Source organism: Callospermophilus lateralis, unplaced genomic scaffold (genome assembly GCF_048772815.1).
Source record: "Callospermophilus lateralis isolate mCalLat2 unplaced genomic scaffold, mCalLat2.hap1 Scaffold_43, whole genome shotgun sequence".
Classification (NCBI taxonomy): Eukaryota; Metazoa; Chordata; class Mammalia; order Rodentia; family Sciuridae; genus Callospermophilus; species Callospermophilus lateralis.
The window spans coordinates 842746-865802 of record NW_027514380.1 but is presented as its reverse complement, the minus strand read 5'-3'; the positions used below and the strand labels follow the sequence as shown (position 1 = coordinate 865802).

General features: G+C 47.1%; 1 pseudogene; it reads right to left on the bottom strand.

Moving 5' to 3' along the window:
• Nucleotides 1-1415: 1415 nt before the first annotated feature.
• LOC143640646 (neuronal acetylcholine receptor subunit alpha-2-like) lies at nucleotides 1416-8716 on the bottom strand (annotated as a pseudogene).
• Between the last annotated feature and the right edge of the window lie 14341 nt (nucleotides 8717-23057).

Below are 23057 nucleotides of genomic sequence, written 5' to 3'. Positions count from 1 at the left end.
GGTGAGGGGTCCTTCCCTCACCACTTTGCATGAACCCCTCCCCGCCCCACCCCAGACTGTTCTGTTCAGGCTGCAGCTGGATGGAGGGGACTCTGGATATTGACGCAGGGTGGGTGTGACACACATGGTTCCAAGATCACTGTCGTCGCCAGCTACCCCTCCTACCCCAACCTGGGTGCTGAAGCCTCATTGGGGTCACAGTAGTGTCCCTAGCAGCCAAAACACCTTATGCATGGACATGGCGGGCCCATATGGGAACCAAGCTATTTCTTCTCCTTCCTCTCCAGCCCTCAGGGATCCCCTGATGCACAGAGGGGCCAGGGAATGGCTTTATTGGGGGGGGGTCAGGAGGCTTGAAAGATGGGGGATGGGCTGGCTTTCTTGTACAGTGTATATTCAAATTTATTTAATGTGAGTTTGGTCTGGACTGACAGCTGGGTTTCCTCCTGATGGGGAATCTGGAACACAGTCCAAGAACAAACTGATTGGGAATTCTGGCACAGGACACTGTTGTTATCACACCAAGTATCTGGGGAAGGAGCAGAGAGACAGTGGCCAGGACTGGACTTTGGACTACAATCTGCTTTATCCCTGGCAACCTCCTCTCTTTCTTCCTTAACCTTCCCTGCCTTTTCTTGCTCCTCTTCTCCCCCTTTTCTCATCTGACCCCTTCCTTTCTCAAGTGTTTGTGTTGAGCCTTCTTTTGCCTCCTTTCTATCAGATTTGTGGTTGAATTAAACTCATACCATTTTCTTTGTGGTTTGTTGGACTGTGGTGTTGGTTTGATGTGCCCTTTGTGGGAGGAGGCTGGCCATGAACCACAGCCAGGCAAGAGATGGATGGTGTTCTTTTGGGTGCAGATCAAGGGCTGATGGATGCTGGGCCATGGCCAAGGAAAGCACCTGGCAGTGGGACAGGTGTGCTCCAGTCCTTGGTCCCAACTGGTCAGTAGGGTACCTGACTCAGGGGCCACTTTCCAGGAGGGACCCAGGGCAGTTTCATCCATGTGGCATCTCTTTCAGCTGCACCCAGACCACTTGGGCTCTAGCGGGTCACACAGCTGAAGGAACAGCAGACTTGGCTTTATTTAACCACTTTACTCACATGCAAGATGGATGGACATGAAACATTAACAACACAGATCTCCATGCTGTTCCTGCAGCAGATCACCTTTGGGAGCCTCAGTTAGGCAGAGAGACAGGGGTTTGAGGGCGGGGGCTACAGAATGAGGAGGAATGAGGCTAGAGGGCCATGGAGTTGGGGGGGGGGGTCTCAGGAGAGAACTCAGGAGCAGGGCCTGGGCCAGGGTCACAGGTAGGTAGGTCTTTCCAGATGTGTGAAGGAGTGTTGTGTGCTGAGGAGGAGGAGGTTCAGAAGGACAGGACCCCAAGATGGAGGGGAGTCGGCAGTTTGCCCTACTCTGCTTGCTGCCTGGTTCCCAGGAAGCAGACAATGATAAAGAGCCAGAGGAAGATTCTGTCGATGACCATGGCAACACACTTCTAGTCTTCTCTCACCTGCGGGAGAAATGGGCTCACAGTGACAGAGGCCAGGTCTCAAGAAGTGTTCCTCTCATGCTCAGTCCCTGTAGGGACAACCACAGGGCAAAAGCAACTGTCCCCTGAGACCCAAGGGGAAGCTAAGACTGGCACAGGTGCAGAGATAGGGTGGAGGGAGAAACAGAGCTGGCCCAAGCCCCATACCACCCTCTCCTGTGTCCCACCTATGTCACCCTTCACACTGCCGGGGCTCAGCAGGTTTCAGGCAAAGGGACTAGAGGAACACAGAGAGGTGCTGGTACCATCTAAGGAGATGGACTCCCAGTGGCTGCAGTGATTTCAGTGCAGAGAAGGTAGTGGGTGGGGTAGGTGTGACTCAGGGCAGGTTAGTGGGTGGGCTTTGTGTAGCCTGGATTCCCAGCCCAGGCCAGGGATGGATGCCTAGCTGCTCCCAAATTAATGATTAATTTTCTCATTCACTTATCAAGGCTATCCAGTGATACTTTCCAGCCTTTCACCCTTCCCTAAGTTGATAAGAAAATGCTGATGCTGAGTGCTAGATAAGGCAGAGGCTGCGGAGAGGACCAGCCTCGTACAACCAAGAATCTGCAGGGTTTGTGGTTGACTCATGAGCTTCACAGAGGGCCTCATGAGCAAAGAGGAGAGGGGACCATCTAGCATAAAAGAGGAAGGCCACTACCACAGGGGGCTATCCCACCAGGCTCTCCTAATCCCCCCTCCACCTCCCATCCCTGCCAACTCCTGTAGGTAGTGGCATAGCATGGCACTGCAGAGTCCACATCTAAGCATGCCCTTCTCTGCTTGCTGTCTCCCAGTTAGGCTGAGCAGGGACATTCTATTCCTACTGCCATCAAGTGTCCCAAGAGCCAGCTAAATGTTCTCTCCCAATTGATTTCAGACTCTTTGGAGCCATGAATGAGTGAGGCCAGCCCACAGGGAGGGGTCCAGGTTGGTCTAGCTACCACCTTGAGGTGGAAGTTTTCCCTGCTAAGCTGGTAGGGTCACCCAGGGGAGGCCCTCACCCAGATCTCACTCACCGAAGAGTCAGCATCCTCAGACCACAGGTGGTCAGTAATATAGTGCACACCTTCCAGGGCTTTCTGTATGCAAAGCGACAGCAAGACCTCAGGCTCCCCAGAGTGAGCCTCGGCCCTGGGCCCTGAGGCCGGTGGGTTCAGGCATCTGCGGCCATAGATGATACCCATGGAGGGGGCTGGATGGCCTGCACACACCCATCTGCCTGTCTCTTCTTCCTCCTCTGCCTCCTCTCTCTCCTCTGCATCCATGTTGGTCTCCAACCAGTAACAAGATGGGCCAAGTTTCAGGCCTGGGGAGTCGTGTGGCTCCAAAGGAGGCCAGTTCATCAGTAGCCACCAGGGCACACATCCCAGCAGGGCCACCCGCACCCAACAGGGCATGTTGTGGGTGCTGGGGAAGCCGTGGTGCACGTTGAGCATGAAGACGGTGATGACAATGGAGAGGGTGACGAAGATCATAGTGAAGAGCTGGTACTCGCTGGTCAGCAAGAGCAGCATGGAGATGCACAGCGTGATCTTCTCGCCGCAGTCAGAGGGCAGGTAGAAGACCAGCACGGTGAGGCAGGAGATTAGCAGGTGCGGGATGATGAGGTTGATGGTGTAGAAGAGCGGCAGCCGGCAGATGACAAAGGCGTAGGTGACGTCAGGTTAGATCTCGGGGTAGCAGTCATACTTCTTGCTGTTGTAGGTGCCCGTGGCATTGATGATGGCCCACTCTCCACTCTCCCAGTAGTCCTTCAGGTCCACCGTCTGTTCCATCGGCTCCAGGTCGATCTTGCTCTTGTCATAGGTCCAGGAGCCAGACTTCATCTTACAATTCTGCTGGTGGAAGGGGAAGAAGGTGACGTCGATGCTGCAGGAGCTTTTGTAAATGTCGGGGGGCACCCAGTGCACAGTGCCCATGGAGAAGAGGTGCGCTGTGGTCAGGTGGGTCACCACAAACTCCCCATCTGCACTGCGGAGAGAAGACCAGCTGGGGGCTCTGCACACCCACCTGACCCACCCAGACTGCTGCAGAGAACAACCTGAACAAGGCAGTTCTTAGCTGGCCAAGTGTCCCATCTTTTGCAAGAGTATAAAATTCCCCCAGAAGATGGATATACTTGAGTTTTCTTTTGATATAATATTGTTTTAATTGCAAAAGTTGGAGTTTTGAAGAACACTGGAAAGTACCAAGACTTTTTAAAATACCCACTATTAACAATGTGATATGATACATGTCTATTCTACTGTCACGCAGACAATGATTCTGATGGTTTTGCATATTTGAGGTCACAGGGTGTATGCAGTTCCATTGCCTGTTTTATTCCTTTAATATTTTAGAGTGATAATTTTGAACTGTACTTTCCTAGCACACAGTGAGCAAGCAGCTTCTTAGGTAGAAGATCATGACTTTCCCACTTGGATCTTTTGTTCTTTGCTCAAGAGACCTAAGATTTTGGCTAGTGAGGAAACTTCCTGGAGTCCATGCATCTAACCTCAACCACTAGGGCCCCCCTAGGAGGCAGCTTGGCACCAACAGGAGGCTGGCTGCAGTGCTCAGGGAGGACTCAGCCAAGGGAGGGGAGGGGGCACCACAGCAGAGGGCCCTGCAGGAACAAGAAATAGCTGTGGCCAAGGAAAACCTTAACAGTGCTCACTGGAGCCACCAGGTGGGCATCATAGTGACTGTGGTAGATGAGGTTGGGGACTTCGTGGGAATGAGAATCCAAAGACCCACAAGGACTATGGGGACACTGGAACAATGGTGACCAATCAGATGGGACTTCGTCAACTCCCCCTTAGCTTCCTACGGTCTGTCCTAAAGTCCAGGGAATCAGAATACAAGGGAGTTTCCCATGGAGTAGTTCCAGGGTAGAGAGACAGACTGGCTGGAAACAGGAATTTTGAAAGAGAGTAACAAATACATCAGGCAAAAAGTCAAAAAGAAAAAAAGAAAAAGAAATTAAAGGCATTTTGGTCATTTCACATAATTGCCACTAGATGGCAACATGCACCCATTTGGTTGAAGGAACAGTTCTATTGATTGGCCAGAGTGTAGTACCTGGGTGGAACAGATGTTTCTTTATATGTCTACAGAAGTTTAACTGGGCTTTTCTTGTGAAAATCAAGTCTTAGTGGTCATGGCTTTATTGACAATCCTGAAAATTGAAGTTGGATTTGACCCTAGGACTTTGCTCATATCTCTGCCAAATGCTCAGGAAGTAGAAACTAGAATGTTCCTGGGTGCCAGCTCCTGGGTACAGAGCAATGAGGTGGGGGTATGAGTCAGCAAACACAGGTACCTGCAGTGTCAGACCTGCCAGGTCACCCAGTGGCAAGTGTGTGTTTACCAAGACGGCTTAGGTGAGAGGGCGCTGGGCCTGCCCAGGACCAGACAGTGTAAGAAACTGGTGTAAGGAACCACTGACCTCTCTCGAGGTCTAGAAATGGACTCTCTCTCTATGTTTTATTGGTCAAAAATATCATTTCCAAGGTAGGGTCCAAGGGATTGGGAAGTGCTCAGTAAGCTGGTTTCTTTGCTGCAGGACTTAAAACAGCATTTAAAACGCTATTGCGCTCTGCTGGCTTCCAAAGCCCTTGGCAGGGGATGACAGACATACAGTGTGATCCAAAACCATGACCACAGAACCTTGTCATAGGTATTCATATCTTAAGGAAGCAGCAACCTTCTTTAGAAAATGGTTTTAGACAATTATAACACCTTCTTTTAAATTTGAACTTCTTAACTTCTCAATGAAGAATTGCCTGATACTAAACAAACTAATAAAAATATAGATTTCTATTTCTCCTATCAAAAAGTATGTTAATTCATTGATTTTTGCCCACTGGGATTCTCTATATACTCCTCCCCCCCCCACCCTCCAGCTTCTGTTAGATTCTAGTTGTTAGGATGAGATTGATCCTTTGGGTCTTGAATCCAAAGCAAGTATAAGAAAACATGATTAAAGAAAAAACATACCCAGTGAATTTGTTCTTCAAAGGTGCTACTATAGTATGCCACTTACCTGTTCAGACAATATTGTCATCCTCTAAAATTTCAACTCTTAAGTGTTTTTAGAGAGCCTGAACCACATTTTCCAAAGGATACTCAGAGTTGGCAAATCTGTCCCATATCACCTTGCTACAAATGAATACATCTTCAGTGCCCAGTAAATGGTGTGTAGGAGGGAGAGAACAGAATGAAAGGAATAAAAGAATACAGAGGAGGGGGTTCTCTGCTAAGTATTGAGAGGGAAAGGATGAAGCCCTCCAAGTCCCCTTTACCATCCCTCCTGGTGATCTTCCCAGGGCTCCATGGCTTCCTACTTGTTGGAAAGGACAATGTCAGGGATCCAGATCATCTCTGAAGGGACCCGAAGGGAGGTGATGTTGCCAAAATCAGCGAGGTTCCAGCACAGCTTGTAGTCCCTCCACTCCTGCGCAGGGGAGGGGTCCCATCACTGCCATGCCAGGGAGGGGCCTCTGTCAACCTAGGCTGAGCTAGGGATTCAGGAGCCCCCAGAGCCCCACCCAGCCCCACAGAACGGAGAGGCTGCAATGCCAGGAAAGGGCTCTGACCAAGGAACCAGGCACACCCTCCCAGATAAACACCCTCCTCACTTTGCCCCCACTTCAGTAGCTAACTCCCAGGCAGGTGGTGTCCCCATCCATGCCCCTGGTTCTCTTTTGCCTCCCTGGCTGACTCCGGTGAGGCACTGCAGGATCTGAGCTGAAGTCGTGTTTCAGCACATCACAGTTTACAGAAGTGGTTAGATTCTCCATCCAGGTAGAGGCTCCAGAGACAGCCGGCCAGGGCATGCTGAGCAGGTGGAAGTGAGGACCACAGAGGGGAAAAGCCACCTGCCAGAGGCATGCGGCTAAGGCTCGGAGCTATTTGTGACCTCCAGAATATGTTCCAGAGATCTCCCTACCCAGGGGATGGCCCAGGAGGGAGCAAGAGTTGCTCTGGACTTCACTCCTGCTCCCCCCAAATCATGTCCAAGTGAACCTATGTTTCTTTCCTCCGATCAGTTTTTATTCTCTCTCCATTCCATTCATCATGTTTTCAGTTCCAATCAACATTTTGGGGAACCCACATCAAGTTGGGGCATATTACTGTCCTCAGGCATGTGGTAGTAGGTTGAATCACATTCATTTTACAGATGAGGAAAATGAGGCTCAGAGAAGCTGAATAACATGCTCAGCATCTCAGGCTAGTCAGAGGTGGTGATGGATTGATAGCCCAGGTCCCACAGCAGTGTATGTTCTCACCTCCTGCCCAGCCCCTGGCCCAGGTGACCAGACCATGGGGACAGCTGCAGTGACCTAGGTTCTAGGCCTACCCCAACTACACACACAGTACCTTCCTTGTTCTGGTCCCCAGTTGGCACATCTGTAAATATGAGCCTCCTCACGCTCCAACAGCTCTGGGATGTACAGTATCCACTCAGAGTCTCTGGACCAAGGTCTAATTTAAACTAAGTAGCTGAAACACCACACCCCAACACCATCCAGGGCCTCCTGGGGGACAGGGATTACAGAAAGGGCACTGGAGGACCAGGCACCCATTCAAAGGACTCAAACAGAGATGCCAATCAACATTCTGGTGGGTGTGGCTCTCTGCATGTTTACCTCTGCCCAGGGACAGTCAGGTGCTGGTAGGGCAGGGCACCAGCTCCTCTTTCTCACATTCTACTGCCACCTCTATGTCAGAGGCCTTCAGAGCATCAGAGCAGATCAGGAGGGGTAAGAAGGGAGGGAACACACTGGGGTTCTCATGAGACCTGTGCTCTAATGAGTCTGCCCTAGGAGTGGCCCATCCAGGAGGGCCACATGCTCTTTGGCTGTCCTTCCACTGAGAGGTGGGGTCTATGGCCCCTCCATGAATCTAGCTTGACTCCTGTATTGCCCTGACCTACAGAATATGGCAAGATGGATGCTGAGCCCATTCAGGCCATCAGAGACCAGCAGGTTCTGCCTCTCTCTAGGGACCTTCCTTCTGGGAGCCCTGAGCCACAGGTGGGAATCTGACTTCCCTCCTGGAGACACTGCAGGAAAAGACCCCAAGAGGTCCTGGGCAGGGCCAGGAGGCCAGCCAGGCCCACCCTTTCAGAACTTTCCAAACACCCCTTCTGTGAGTAAAATTTGTCCTTAACCCTTCAGAACAGGACAGCCACCAGCCAGATGCTCCCAAGTAGTCGCCATGCAAAGCAGAGGAAACACTCAAACTCCTGACCATGAAACTGAGATACGAAGCATCCAAGTGGCTCTAGTTGGCGAGCTTCGGGTTTGTCAAGCAACACAAACAGGGAACTCAGTGTTCTTTGGTAGAAGGAGCAGAGCCAGGCACACCTGGGTGCCCCCCTTTACTGTCCCAGCCACACCCTGCTTCTCATTTTCCTCAGCTGTAAAATGGGCAGAATGAGACCCCCCTGGGGTTTTGGTGACAATGCAGCCTGTCCCCAAGCAGCAAGGAATATGAAATGTCCATTTCTAAGAAAGGCATCTCTGGCTCTCTGGTGACATGTCCAGGGAGTAGACTCAGAGCCTGGCCATGAAAGCAAAGTCCGCTGGAGAGGTCACTTGCAACCAGATGACCCAAGTGGCAGGTGTTCACCAACCTTGAATGCAGCAGCTTGCTCCTGTCAGGGAAAGGTACAGGGAGGGGTGGGGCAGGGTCCAGCGATGACTTTCCCCCCCTGCTGGGAGAATCCTCACCTGCCTCAGCCAGACATTGGTGGTCATCATTTGGTTCTTCTCATCCTGGCTGGTAAGAGGGAGAGGGCAACAGAACCCGAGCACAGGATGAGTGAGGGGGCTGCAGGGATCCCCACCCACAGGAAGAGCCTCTGTGCGGCACCCAAGCCCAGCATCCCTCCCAACATTCCCCTGGACTCAGATTCTTCAGGGTCACACAAGAAACCCCCCTGCTGCCCTCTGCTGCCCCAGAAGGGGATCTGAGCAAGAGAGGGGAAGGGGCTGTGGCAGCCCAGGAGAAACAGGCTGAGGTCCCCGCTGTAATGGAGATGGGCTGGGAGGCTGGGGGGACCCTGGGGAAGAGCCTGGGGTCTGGAGGCTGATTCTGAGGGGCCCAGGATTGGGAGACAGGCCCACCACATCAATGGGCTGGGCAATGGACAGTCCTAAGCCCACGATCACCATGTCTGAGGTGTTGGGCACCAGCCGTGCCCAGCGGTTATAGCACCTGAAGAGGTATTTGAAGAGGCAATCCTCAGCCTGGGTGTGAGGGCCTCACTGAGTCAACACTGTGGGATGGGAGAGAAGAGGAGAGGTCTCCAGAAGCCAAGGAGGCAGCGGGCATCTGGCTTCCCATCAAAGCAGAGGCCGCCATCTGTGTGAGCTTCAGATTGCTCATCTGTCAAGTAGGATGTGAATCCAGATTCCACTTCAAACCCTGTGGAGGACTCACTATGATAATGTTCATCACAGCTGTGCAGAGCCCCGTAGCCACAGTGCACTCGCTCGTGCTGGTCGTCAGTACTGGACATCAGTACCTGTGTGATATTAGATAACAAAGCCAGAGTGCAGCGGCAGGGAGGGGGGAGATCCAGCCCAGGTCCCAGTTAAGGTGCAGGGAGGGGACTTGCCCCATGACAGCAAGCCTGGTGGTGAGCAGCATTAGTTCCCACCCAGTCATCAGAGGAACCAGCGGTGCCAGCCGTAGCCCTTGCCACTGAGGGCACCTCCCTGAGTTGTTCCTAAACCACTGGCACTTGCCACCTCTCATCAACTAGGCCAACCACTGTCAATGGGTCTCTCAGGGGGTTTTCAGTACTCTGCCAATGGCTTTGGCACACCAAGGCTCTGCCACTGAGTGAGTGGACAGCTACTGCTCCAAACCCAGAACCGCAGCAGCTCCAGCTGGGACAGAAAGCCTGGCAAGGACAATAACCACCACATGTGTGTCCTGGGTGCCTCCTATGACCCAGGTGCTAGGCACAGGCTTTCCTTCTGTCCCCACAATAGCTCTGGGAGGTCCGCTGCACTATTTGTGTTTTGCAGATGAGCAACACTGAAGCTGGGGACATTCAAGGTAACACAGCTGTTAATATCAGCGCTGTGACAGCCCCTCCATCTTCTCCCTGTGGAACCAGGAACCAGCCTATGACCTCTAACATCCTTGCTGCCTTGAGGACTGCAATGAGCCCACCTGCAGGATATCCCCTCACCTGGCACATGAGCACACAGCGGTGAAGTCCCAGAGATTAGGCAGCCACTCACCTGCTGGGAGCAGAAGGGGCCACCACAGGCCAAACTTCATCCAGGGTGGCAGTGCAGAATGGGAGGGGTCCATGGTCTCAGAGGAGGGTCTGGCTTCCCCTGCACATCCAAAAGAGGGCAGGTACAGCTTGCTGTGGTCTAATCTGGCAGGATGTCACCAAGCTGGCATGGCAGGGGGCCACTGGATTCTACAAGGCTCCTTCTCCTGAACCTGATCAAAGCCAGAGAAGGACTCTTGAGTCATGCCTCCTCAACACTCCACAGAGGGGTGCAAGGCCTTCCAGGAGCACCGGGCTCCTGGACTATCCCCAGCTTGACTGAGGAATCCATGTCTCCCACTTTCCAGTGTCAGCCGGCTGCTCTCCCTAGACAAGGCTGACCTACCAGGGGGCACCCACGTTCCCATCACTCTGGCTTCAGCACCTCATCTGTAAAATGGGGATAATTTCACAAGCTAGTCAGCAGAAGAGCACAGGTACCAGTCACAGTAGCCTAAAGGTGGAAATGGTCCAACGTCCACCAACTTATAAACAGATGAAAAAAGCCATTGGATGGATGTGATGCAATGTGATTCAGCTACAACAAGGAATGGGGTACTAACATGGGGCCACCACGTGGAAGAAGCTGGGAAATAGCCCAGACCTCAAGAGGCCAGTCACAGAAGCCCCTGTAGGATGAGGACAGAAAACTCCACAGAGACAGAAGGACAACCAGGAAGTGAATCTGGGGAGGGAGGGTGGCGAGGGATTGCTTAAACATCACTGGGGGGTTCCTTTTGGGGTAACAAAAAAGTTCTGGAAATACACAGTGGGATGACTTCACAATTCTGGGAGCATTTCTAAAGGGGCACTTCTATGCTATGTGAAGTATACCTTGAAAATGCTGTCGTTAAAATGCTTCTGGATTAATAAGAAGCAGCCACTCTCAGGCCATGAGGATGGTGGTGTGTGCAGAACACAGCAATGAGATGGAGGCAGCGTCAAGAATGTCAAGAACGGTAAACTGCTCGACTTGTCATGGCAGCAAGAGTTGGGGAATGCAGTATTTTAGGTGTATATATTATTGTATGTCCTATGTGATTTTAAACTTGTCACTAAGGTAACATGTTAAGTATTACCTTTAAAAGTGGGCCCATTCATGGGCTGGGATTGTGGCTTAGTGGTAGAGTGCACCCCTAGCATAGGCAGGACCCGGGTTCCATCCCCAGCACCACATAAAAATAAAGGCATTATGTTGTGTCCATGTACACCAAAAAAAAAAAATGGCCCATTCAAATTAGTTTTTTTAAAGAGCTGTTTTTATTGGGAGAGAAGATGCCCTCTGCTTGGGTACACTCTGCTAATGGGGTGCAGACATAACATTGGCTTTCTGCACAAGCTGTGGGAGCAGGGTCTCCTTTGGGGATGGTAAGAATGTTCTAGAACTAGATAGTGGTGATGGGTGTAATGGTGAGTTTTATGTTAAGTGTATTTTAAACACAATTTCTAAAAACAAACAAACAAACAAGAACAAGGCTAAGAGAGTGCTTTAAAAATGTAAGCCACCTCGTGCATGACAGAATTAGAATAACCGTTAACAGAGGCACAAAACCACATTCTCCTTCTCAGCCCTTCTTGTCCCAACATCTCAGCAGTGAGTCCACACATCACCCATGATCTTCTGCTTCTCCCCAAACCTGTCACACTGCTCGCTTCTGCCCTCTTGCCAGGAAAAGAGAACTGGCCTGGAGCTTGCAAATGTGGCTATGGGTCCTAGCCAAGTCACTAGGCTCTGCTGGAATTTTGGCTTATCCTTCTCCTGCCCTGCCTACCTCCAGGACAGGGGCAGGGAACAAGTAGGATGGTTGTGCTCCTGGAAGCTCCTGGCCCTGCAGTGGCTGGGCTGGGCACACTGCTACTGGGCTTGTCAAAGCACCAAGGCCCAGTGGCATCACACAGAGACAGTTCGTGCCAACTGGGGAAGAGAGGGTGTGGGAAGGGCTTGAGGAGAGTGTCAGTGTCCTGCAATTTCTGCGACTTATTTATTGCCACAGGCTCTTCCAGTGTGTATTTTGGGGCAAAAGGCCTCCCCAAATCAGTTTTCCCAGGAGGTTTCAACACAGAGACTCACTAGAAAGTGAGATATACGTTTGTCCCCTGTTCCTTGAGAGAATACTGCCCCTTACCACCAGCAACTCTTACTCATCTGGTGCCACACTACCCCACTGCTACCCTGGGGTTTCCTGCTTCATTATACCTCTCTTAGAGGTGACTGGTTCCTTCCAGTCCCCCAAATGGTTCCCAGAGGTGGCTGTTCTGGAGAAGGGGTCCCCACATGGGAGGGACAGGGGTTCTTGGAACCTGCCTCCCACAACAGACCCAAGCTCAGACACCTCAGGATTTGCTCTGTCCACACACCAGGTGTTGTGGCACAGCTGCCCAGGTTCCCATGAGAGTGCAGATTCATGTACTCACCAACTAATGGTCCCCTGAGTGCCACATAAGGTTTGTGCAGCACCCACCCACCTGGGATTGGCAGCTTTCCTGACCCTGGTGAGCAGAGCCGCTTGGTCCGGGGGTCTCTAGCCCTCACAGGGGACTGTCCCCCTTCCTCCAAGCAGACCCTCTGCAAAGACAGCAGCATAGCCAGGCTCTTCCTAGGGAAAGCTCTCCTTGCTGTCCTGCTTTCTCCTCTTGTAACCGTTTCCTCCAGGTACGTATAGATCACCTGCAATCTCAGGGATTAGAAGCCATTTTACTTGTCTTTGACACTTTTCCACACTTATCAAATTTTCAACCATAAGATGCATCAGTTAATTAATACAATAGTGCATTTGTTTATTTGTTTGTTCCCTTGCTTTTATAGGCAGCAATGCCTGCTATGCTTGTATATGTTCTCCCTCAATCTCATGGGGAAAGGGGGCTCACAAAAAATCATGTAAACTCTATCCAAACAGAATGCAATAACCCTGGTCAACTGTTGGGAAAGGGAAGCCACTCAAGCTCAGATGAATTGATACACAAAACGTGGACTGTGCATACCGTGGAATATCACTCAGCCTTTTAAGAAGAAAAATTCTGGTACCTGCTACAACATGGATGAAATAAGCCAGACGCAAAAGGACAGATACTGTACAATCCCACTTACACGAGGGACCTGGAGTCGCCAAATGCACTGAAACAGGAAATAGAATGGGTGTTGTCTAGGGCTGGACAGAGGGGAGATTAGGAGTTGCAGTTTGGAAAGATGATGAGGTTCTGGAGATGAATGGAAGCAATGGTGGCGGAGCAGCCTGGATGGACACACTACCACTGAACTGCCCAGTGGTTAAAGTGGTAAATAAAAATCAAAGTCAGCTGTGCTCACCTGGGATTGCCTTAGCTGAGGCTTCCAGGCCTCTCATGGGGCCCCACAACTGGGGCATGGTCTGCAGAGGCTTCTGGAGAAGAGCGGAAATCCCTGCTGTGAGCTGGCTTCTTCAGGGTGAAGGCTGGGTCTCTTCCCAAGTATCCAGCCCAGGCCTGCCTCCCCAGACACCTTTTGCCCTGTGAGTTCTAGGTAGGCAGAGCCTCCTGGGAAAGTACCAGGGAGGAAGAGTCCCTGGGAGAGTGGATGGGGAAAGCCAAGGCTGGCCAGGGAGTTTAGGACAAGACTACAGAAGACATTTACTCTCATAATCTGATTGTTTGCTTTTTATGATTTATCTCTCCATGACTTCATCCTTTACCAGGACCAAGGATGTGCTGGGTAACAAGACAGAGAACTAAGTTACTTGACCCCAGAGGTACACAGTGGACACAGGAAGAAAGACAACTCTGGGTTCTCATTTACTCATCCCCACCTGCTGCCGAGCTTGATCATATTCATTTAACCCCACTGGTTTCAGAGTCATCCAGGGAGGCCCAGGTGCACCCAGGCTTCCCTTCCAGGCTTTAAACAATTCCCCATGTTGGGAAGTCCCTCCCTGAGTCTGATTCTGGGTAAGCACCTGAGAAGCTTGAGTAGAGCTGAGCTAAGCCACCAGCGGCTAAACTTCTTTACCACCCAGGGGAAGCAGGTGGCACTTCCCCTCTGTTCTCTGTTGTCTTTAGAACACCTGACTTTCTATTCCTTTCTCCTCTTTCATCCTCTCTATCTTGAAGGACCTCAAGTGTCCCAGGCCCTCCAAATTCACCTGGGGATGCCAATGCTTACATATCACCTCATCCACACTCTCACCACCTACTGGAATTTTTTTGTTGTTGTTTTGTTTTTTGTTTTGCTGGTTAAAACGAAGAGGAATTATAAATTGCAATTGCTTACCACTATCATTGCACAGGCATGATAGTTTTTCTTTTGAAGTTAGAAAACAGGGCTAGGTAAGTGCAGAGAAAGAGGAGGCCAGGGTTCCTTTGGTGCTGACCCCTGAAGGTTTTCCTGAGAACAGCTTGTTTATGCCATTTGCAGGTTCAAAAGGCATTTCTGCAGCTTTGGGCTCACCCCACCCCCAAGGGTGTGTGGAGGAGAGACATTACTACCTATTACAAGTAAAATAAAAAGCCACACTCAGAGAAGTTGGCTGATTTGTCCAAATCCACATAGTTTAAAAGTGATAAAGCTGGGATTCAAACTCAGGTCTTTAGTTTCTGAATTATAGTGTGGCAAAATGCTCCTCAAGAAGTGCAATATGTGTGAGCATCTCAGCCAGAACTTGCCTGCTTTCTATAACTCCTGGCACCGTGACTGCTATTGCTAAGCCACTATCAAAACTGAGGTCAGTTGGAGATGGTGAGAAAGGATAGGTGCCCATCCCAAAGCTGGGCTCACCTGGATCCAGGGTGCTCCATGTACAGATTACTAACTTCTTCCATCCAATATCATGGCTGAAAATTCCACAGTTATAATCTGTTTCACCTTTTAACTAAATACATTAAATAAAAAACTATTTTTCCCTTATTAATGAGACTAGGAATCCAGGCATACTGAAATTGCATCATTTAGAGACGCAAGGAGAGATACTTGGACTCTCTGCAAGAAGTGCAAATGAGATATCACTGACTCTAGAGGATATATTCCTGCAACATGCCTCAAATTTGCATCCTTTATAATTAGCCCATAATGATAATTTCATTAATTTGTAACCAGAAACCAAAGTGGAAATTGTTCCAGGTAATTGACAGTAATTAGAGTCAATGTCCACAAAGGTATTTAAAGAGAAAGAGCTCTGGACTCTGACCCCCTCCATGACTGGAATGGCAGTTTTTTTTTTTTTTTTGGTTGTTGTTGGGGGGCAATCACAGTGGGGGTTACATTCCTATCTGTAAGGTCTGGGTAAAAGGGATGCACAGAGAAGCCTTTGCATAAAAGATGGTGTGGGCCAAGTGCTCAGACACCAACATCCCCTTCGGGCTGATGTTCACGGTATCCCTATTTCTCCCTCACACCCCCACACTCCATGCAGCCTCTCTCACCCCCTGAATCCTGGTTCAATTAAGTCAGTGTAACTTGAATCCTATTCCCCATCCATCTTCACCCTACAGCTGTTTTTCAGCTTTTTACCCACTGAGCCATGTTCTGCGCTTTTCACAAGCACCCCTTCCTCCCAAAAATCTACTTGGGTCCCCCAGCCTCTCTGTGCCATCCAGAAGCCCCACACCTCATCCTATGCAAGAGACTCCCAGCTCTTGCCTAACTGGCAATACCATACCCCAGAGGAAACTCTGTGACTGGAAGAAATGTCACTGTTTCTCTTTTCAAACAGAGTGCTTCAGGGATAGCATACCTATTGCTTTGATATCTGCTCTGCATCACAGAGGTTTATTCTCTCAAGGTCAGGTACACTCTTAAAGGTCATCTGCACTTCCAGCCTCCCATTCGGGAATCCTCCCCACCTCCAGCCTCCAGAAATCCCAGTGTGAAGGAGTTGCTACCTCCCAACTATAAAGCTTCATGTAAGATTTATAGAATATTTACTGCATGAATAAATACATGAGCAACTGAGTGAATGGTAGAAATAAAGACATAGAAGCAGATACTCAAATAGCCGCAGCAGCTCAGAGGCATTATTGCTCACACAGGGCTTTGAACAGCCCTGACAGGACAACCAGGAGGCTAAAAATTTTCCCAGGAACAGGCACCTTCTGCCACTCAGACATGACCCCCTCCCAAACATCCAGGAGCTGCTAGTATTCTTGTGAACCCACACCCCAGTCTCCCCCTATTCACAACACCCTTTGCTTAGAGGAAGACAGGCCATTTGAGGGATGCAGAGATCTGGTCTAGTCTGGAGATTCAGAATAACTGATATAGTCCCCCAGAAGCAGAGCAGCAGGGGCAGAGTGGAGTTCAGTCACTTCATTCCATGGTCAGATGCAGAAGCTTGGGAGTTAGGTGACATCTTGTCGGACTGGGGGAGATTTGCTGGAGGGTTGGCGTGGCTTCCTGGGGATGGCTGGAAACTTCTGCAGAGTGATCAGTCTTCCTGGGATGTCAGCTCTGGGAGCCAGAGAGCTTCATGCAGGTGCCATTGCAGAGGGCATCCTGGAGAGCCAGCCCCAGGGCACAGCAGGTGACAACTCAAACTGGACCCTGGCAGAGTAGCAATCCACCCTGTGCAGACTGACTGACTCTCTCTCTCTCTCTCTCTCTCTCTCTCTCTCTCTCTCACACACACACACACACACACACACACACACACACACACGACACACACACACACACACACTCATACCCTCTCTCTAGAGGGGCGGGGGAGAAGCCTGTGACTGTTCAGCCTGTGTCCAGTGGGGACAGAGGCAGCTTTGCAAGGTCTATGATGCCTCGCTTACTGCTGAGGGACCCTCCACCCCAGAGCCACTGTGCTTCCTGAGCTCACCCCAGGTGAGCCTCCTCAGGTCTCTGGTCTGTCTGTCATAGAGCAATAAAGTTTTCAGTAAAATAGGAGGGAGGACAGAGGCACGGAGCCACCCAGTCTGCATGTCTCCCCTCCCCTCCTGTCCTGGATGGCCACTCCCCCACACCCAGCCACCTGGGGACCACCAGCTCTCTCATGCTGCTGCCTGGCCTGGCTGCTTTCCTATCCCCATCTCAGCCTCCCTACAAGTGACCTTGCCTTCTGTTGTCTGGAGAAGTGAGGTCATTGTCTCCCCAATCCATTAACTGACCTCTGTCTCTTTTTGTCTAGTATCATACTTGCCTGTGACCTTGACCCCTAGCCCCAGGCATCCTCATAACTGTGCCTGTCCCTCCTGGAAGGCCATTCCCTCTTCTTGGAACCTGAATAAGTTTATTCCCTGCCCTAAAAGCTCTGTGTTCTGCTCCCCATGCTACTTGCTATCTCAGTTCCCTGACTTTGTTAAAAGCAGAGGCCCCGTATGGGGATTGCAGAGGTTGGGTTTCTGGTTCTGCTCCTAAATAACCATGGGATCTTGGGCAGGTCCAACTTTCTGTGCCTCAGTTTCCTTATAGGTCAAAGGAGGATGGAAACAATGGTTTCCACCTCATAGGCTTGTTCTGAGTTAGCGTAAATCCAGCAAAGTGCTTATGAGAGTGGAACTGTACACAGCACGTACATACACACACACATATGAACACACAGTCATTTACTTTTGTATATGACTGCTAGTATCATCTTTGAGAAAATCATAAGGTATAAAATACAAAATATCCATTAAACACTCATAGTCTCTCTATCCATAATTAATTATTGTTACCACCTCACCATATTTCTACTTATATTTCTACTTCACCATATTTCTCACTCATTCTACTTCCTTAGTGGAGACTTTCAGATTGAGTTCTTTTCTTCTGTACAGTTTATGTCTTACTGCAATTGCTTCTCAAATACTGATCCCCATACTTATAACCTGGAAACTTGTGAGAAATCTCAGTAGCAGTGGGGCACAATGACAGGGATTACTTACTCCACACTGACTGAATCAATGAGAGAGTCTGCAAATGACAATGTTTTCAAAGCTTTGGAAGGCTGTCTTTTACACTAAACTCTTGAGTTCCTCTAGATCAGAGCCATTTATTTATTTTTGTGCCTCCTTACAAGATGTCAGTTTATGCCAAGAATTTCATAAATGTTCAACAAGTGAAAGAGACAAAATGGAAACAAATGGTTCAGTAGTTATTTAAGTAGGAGTAACAAAGCCAGGGTTCCGTGGATGCCTCTGTGTTCAGAGATTTTTCTACCACCATGCTATGCCAAATACAGAATGATACACTTACAACAAAGATAATTTCAGTGGCAAAAAGAACTCTAGAACATGAGTTCCTCTTGACACTTGGTTGAATATCATTCCATTGTGTCATTTGGCCTCTATCTGTCAAGAGAACAAATGGATTGAACTTCTGTTCCCGCAGTTCAAATTTTAAAGAGCATCTGCCAAGCTATATATATTTTAAATTCCTCATTTGCTTATTTATTCAAAACATGCTTGAATATTTTGAGCAGAAAGCATATGTTTGTATAATTGCCACCAATGTATTTTGCTTTGCTTTCAGTTTTGAAATAACAACTTTATCATGCCATAAGTGACTTAGTCATTTATTGTTGGTTTATTATTATAGTTTCATCATGTGTCAAGTACTGCTATCAAAAAATTCTGACTCTAAGAATCTTACAAATGACTGGCGGAAATAGCCAAAGAAGCAAGCAGCTGCAATGGACTTTCAGGAAGAAAGGAACACAGCATACTTGCTATGGTCGGAATGTTGTGTTCCCTGCAAAACTCATTAAAATTCTCACCCCCAAGGTAATGGTAGTAGGTAGTGGAGCCTTTGGGAAATGAATAAGTCATAAGAGTGGGACCCCCATGAATGGGATCCGTACCTTTGTTCAAGAGATCTCAGAGAGGTCCTCATCCATAGCAATGAGGTATTTTCTGTGAATCAGAAAGAATATCCTTACCAGACACTGAATTTTCTAGTGACTTGATCTTAGACTTCTCAGCTTTCAGAACAGTGAGAAATACTTTTTTTGCTTGTAAGCTTATGGTGGGTTTATGGTGGGTTTGTTTGTTTATTTGTTTGTTTGTTTGTTTTTTGGAGGGGAAGGCAGCAGCCTGAATGAGCTTAAACAGTACTAAAGGTCATCTAGTAAGAAAAAGGACCTGGCCCAGTTTTGGAGACCTGGAAAGTATTTGCAGAGAAAATAACAGTGAAGCTAAATTCCAAAGAATGGATAGAATTTAATTGGGCAAATTACATTGGGTATGATACTCCAGACAGAGTAGAGATGCACATAAAAAGACTTAAGAAAAAAAGAAATAATGCAAGGCTCATTATAACTAAAGGTAGTTCAGTAAGGGAATAGCAGACCTTTGCTGGTACTGGGAAGGGAATGTTATGGAGAATGATGAGGGTTTAACCCAAGATTAGGGACTGTGCTGAGCTCTCTGTAAAGGGATGTGGACATCCTTCTAAATAGTAAGAGTAACTATGTGACACATTTCTAGCACTTACTATGGGCTCTGCACTGTTCTAAACTTTGCCAAAGTTGCACAGCTGTGAAGTAAGAGAACTGGGCTCTGGAAGGCGATGGGAAGTAATGATGTAATCTTTATTTTGTGAAGAATAGAATGGCTCAGATGTGAAGGAAGAATTTGGAAAGATATTTTAGTAATCCAAGTGAAACAGGCTGAAGGCCTGAACTAAGTTGAAGCAATCTGGAAGGAAAGATGTGATGAGTCGACAAATATTAAGGGGCTAGCATGTGATTCAGTGATCAGTTGAAAACTTTGAAGACCAAGATGAGCTTCTCAAAACAGTGCCTGCATCTCATGTTTTAGACATAGGTAATCAAACATATATGCTTCTCTGTAATGGTATTTTTTAAGGGATACAACAAGGTTGATTTGAATATATAATGTGAAATAAATCCTCAGAGAGCATAGAAAGGAACATAGAGTAACAGGTGATTTTTAAAATGACTGCTATTGTTAGAGCTGATAGAATGTTCCATGGAGGTTGACATAATGGAACCCTCCAAAATGACGTGTATTTTTTTCCAACTTTATCATGTTAACTTGATCTTGAGGCTGCCAAATATAGGCCACTAAAATAGTTCTTTCAGAAAATCTATTATGTTCACATAATTCAATGCAATCTATAATTCTGTTTAACCATATAAAAATACAAAGAATACAAAAGCTTTTGTTTTTGTCTACATATTCATAAAACATTGGAAATCAGGCAATGCACAATATATACATCATAGGTAAATTGAACCATATGTATGAAAAGTTAATGAAAAAGTCAGACTTTACATTAACTAATATTTTATTTAAGTTAAAGAAGAACTTGGTGTTATGAAAAAGAACTAAAAATTCTCAAATAACTCTTACTAATGAAATTCACCAATCATCTATCTATAGTAAATTGGGAATTATCCAATAATCTCCAGTTGTGTTTGTGTGACAAAATACAACCACTATTGGCTGCCATAATTTGGGGTTAGTGTAGTTGATTAAAAGGAACTTCTGAATGCATATTCCTGTTCTGTGACCATGGAGCCAGTCCCTCAGCAAGATAGTCATTTTCAGTCTGACTCTAAGCTTTATGAAATAAAATCCTGTTTGGATCTGATATTAGTTTGAAGAGACTAGAGCACACCCATGGTCACACCAAGTACTTTCACTAGAACTTTCCCTCTAGCACAGATATGACTCAGGCAGGGAAAGTAAAAACCAAAAGTACCTTAACATCATGTTGCTATATGAACAGCCATTTCTCAGTGCTTAGTACAAATATATTATTTCTCTGTCATAATCCTATTTAGAAATTGGGATCCATTCTACAGCCAATGGAATAGCAAAATCTGCAAGTTTTGGCAAATATCTTTGCCTAAAAGGCGAACCTGCATCTCTGAATTCACAAGACATTATTCTGTTTTGAAAGTTCTGTGTCATTCACATAGATGGGAGCTATTGCACATGAAATATCTGAAGATTTTCTCTTGGTTCAGTATTGGTCACCAAAAGATGGATCCAGAGGATTCCCCATAAACATTTCTCTTGAGAATCTCCATGATAGATACACTGTGAAAGGAAAGCCAGCCAAAACTCTGGAGTGATATCACCTTTTCCTCTACGAATATTGTGGTCTTTCCCAAAGGAGAATGGAAAGATCTTGTTTTGGCTGGAAATATTTGGATCATCCTTAGAGGTAACATCCTGGCCACTGAAGCAATGACTCAGATGAGGTGAATTAAATGGAAAGTCCCCAAATTTCCTCATAGAGAACCTTGAAACTAAGTTTCTCATGAATGGATTTCTGTACCAAAGATGCACACTATCTTGGGAAGTTGGTGGATCCTGAGTTTGTTATTCTTGTCTCTTGGCTATCTCAAGAGAGTCAGGCTTGTTAGAATTGAGGAAGTTAAATAAGACTAAGAAAAAAATTTCAGATTTTTGCTCCCACATTAGAAAATTAGATGCGAAACAATGAAATTTAACTGTTTTTAATAATTTGTAGTTATACCTGCTTGTACACTCACATGAAACAATCCATTGGAACTTCAGAAAACCTAGCCAACTTAGTTCATAAAGAGTTCTTTAACCATGTAGTGGGTACTGCCAAGTCCTAGGCATATGACTCCACCATGTGGATGAATCTCTGCAAATAAATCTGACAATAATGTTTTTTATAAAGAAGGAGGAGAAAGTTGACGTTATTATGAAGTCTGCATATCAGTGGTCCTACTCTCATTTCATAAATAAAAGGAGAACTAGAGAAGTTAGTGATTTATCCAAGGTTAAGTGCACAAGGACTAGGATCTTGGGACTCTTTTTATTAAAGCAGCTGTTTGGACTAAATCTTACTGTGTTTCACTCACTCAATAATTTTTGTTATTAAATAATCAGACTGAGCATGTTCAATGGATTTTTACTTTTATATGTGCACAATCTAAGCTACTTTATATTTGGGAGGAATTATGTTGAGTAAATGCAGTGAGGGAAGGTTCCCCATCCCTCTAGAGAACTGGAAAGAATACTTATCTCCCTCCTTCATCCCAAGAGATAAGATGCAGATAAGTCACTTAGGTTTGAGGACAGCATGTCTGTGCAGGAAAGTTGGATCCATAGTAAGTGATGTAATTACAAGCAACTTGGACTTGTTCTGTAGGCCCCAAGGCCAGTCAGGCAAGTAGCCAACAGAAATGCTAGGTGTTCATGCCAGCAGCAGCAATGAGGATCCAGAGATGTTACTGCTAGTGGCAAATGACCTTTCAGGCTATTTCTGAGATGTGAATTTAGATACATTTTCTGCTTCCCAGTTTCTCATTTAGTCCAATTCTTGAGCTTGGTTCTTTAGTCCTCTATACTCTCTGAACCTATAGTCTTTCAAAGGCATCCTTTTCTGGTTAAGACAAAAGTCAGTTTTTCTTTCACTTTGATTTACACTGAAAATATTAGCACAAATAAGTTGCAAAATGGAGCCTCTGAGAAACTGGAAAAATCAGGGTTCCTGTCTGACCTTATTGAGGCTAAAATAATTTCAATTCCTCATCATTTTAGGGATGAAATACAGATCTACCTAATCCTAATATGCAAAAATAAAGCAGCTAATTATAGCCTGTGGTTACCTGGAATGAAATCCTACTACTCTCTGGCTGTCATGGTGTGTGATTACCAAGGGAGGGAACATAGGTATTCATCTTTAAATCAGCCCAATCTAGGTACTGAACTTGTGGTAAAGAGGCCCTCAGATGGTTCCAGCCCACAATCAGAGTCATCCCTAGGCATTGAGACTTCTGAACTGAGGCTTCAGACTTCATAGAGCAGAGAGAATACATCCACAGTGTGTTACACTTGAATTCTTGATCTACAGAGTTCCATGATTATAATAACATGGTTATGAGTTAATTTTTCATGCAACAACAATGACCAGAAATACATTCTATACCAATTTAGTGGATAAGAGGTTGGTTGGAGTCCCAAATACTTGCAAAGCACTGGATTGGAGGATTATGGAGGGTGTTTGGAAAATGAGTATTCAGAAGAAATATAATTACTCATAATGAGTACAAAAGGTGAATACAGTTGGCCCTACATCTCAGCTGGTTCTGTATCCTCAACTTCAAGCAACCACAGATTGAGAATATTGGAAAAAATAAGTTGCATATGTACTGAAAATGTGCAGACTCTTTTCCTTGTCATTATTCTCTAAACAGAAAACTATTATTTATACAGCATTTACATTGTACTAGATGTTACAAGTAATCCAGAGATTATGTAGGTTATATTCCAGTACTATGTCATTTTATACAAAAAAAATTAGCATCCATGGATTTGATATTTGTAGGGTTAGAAGA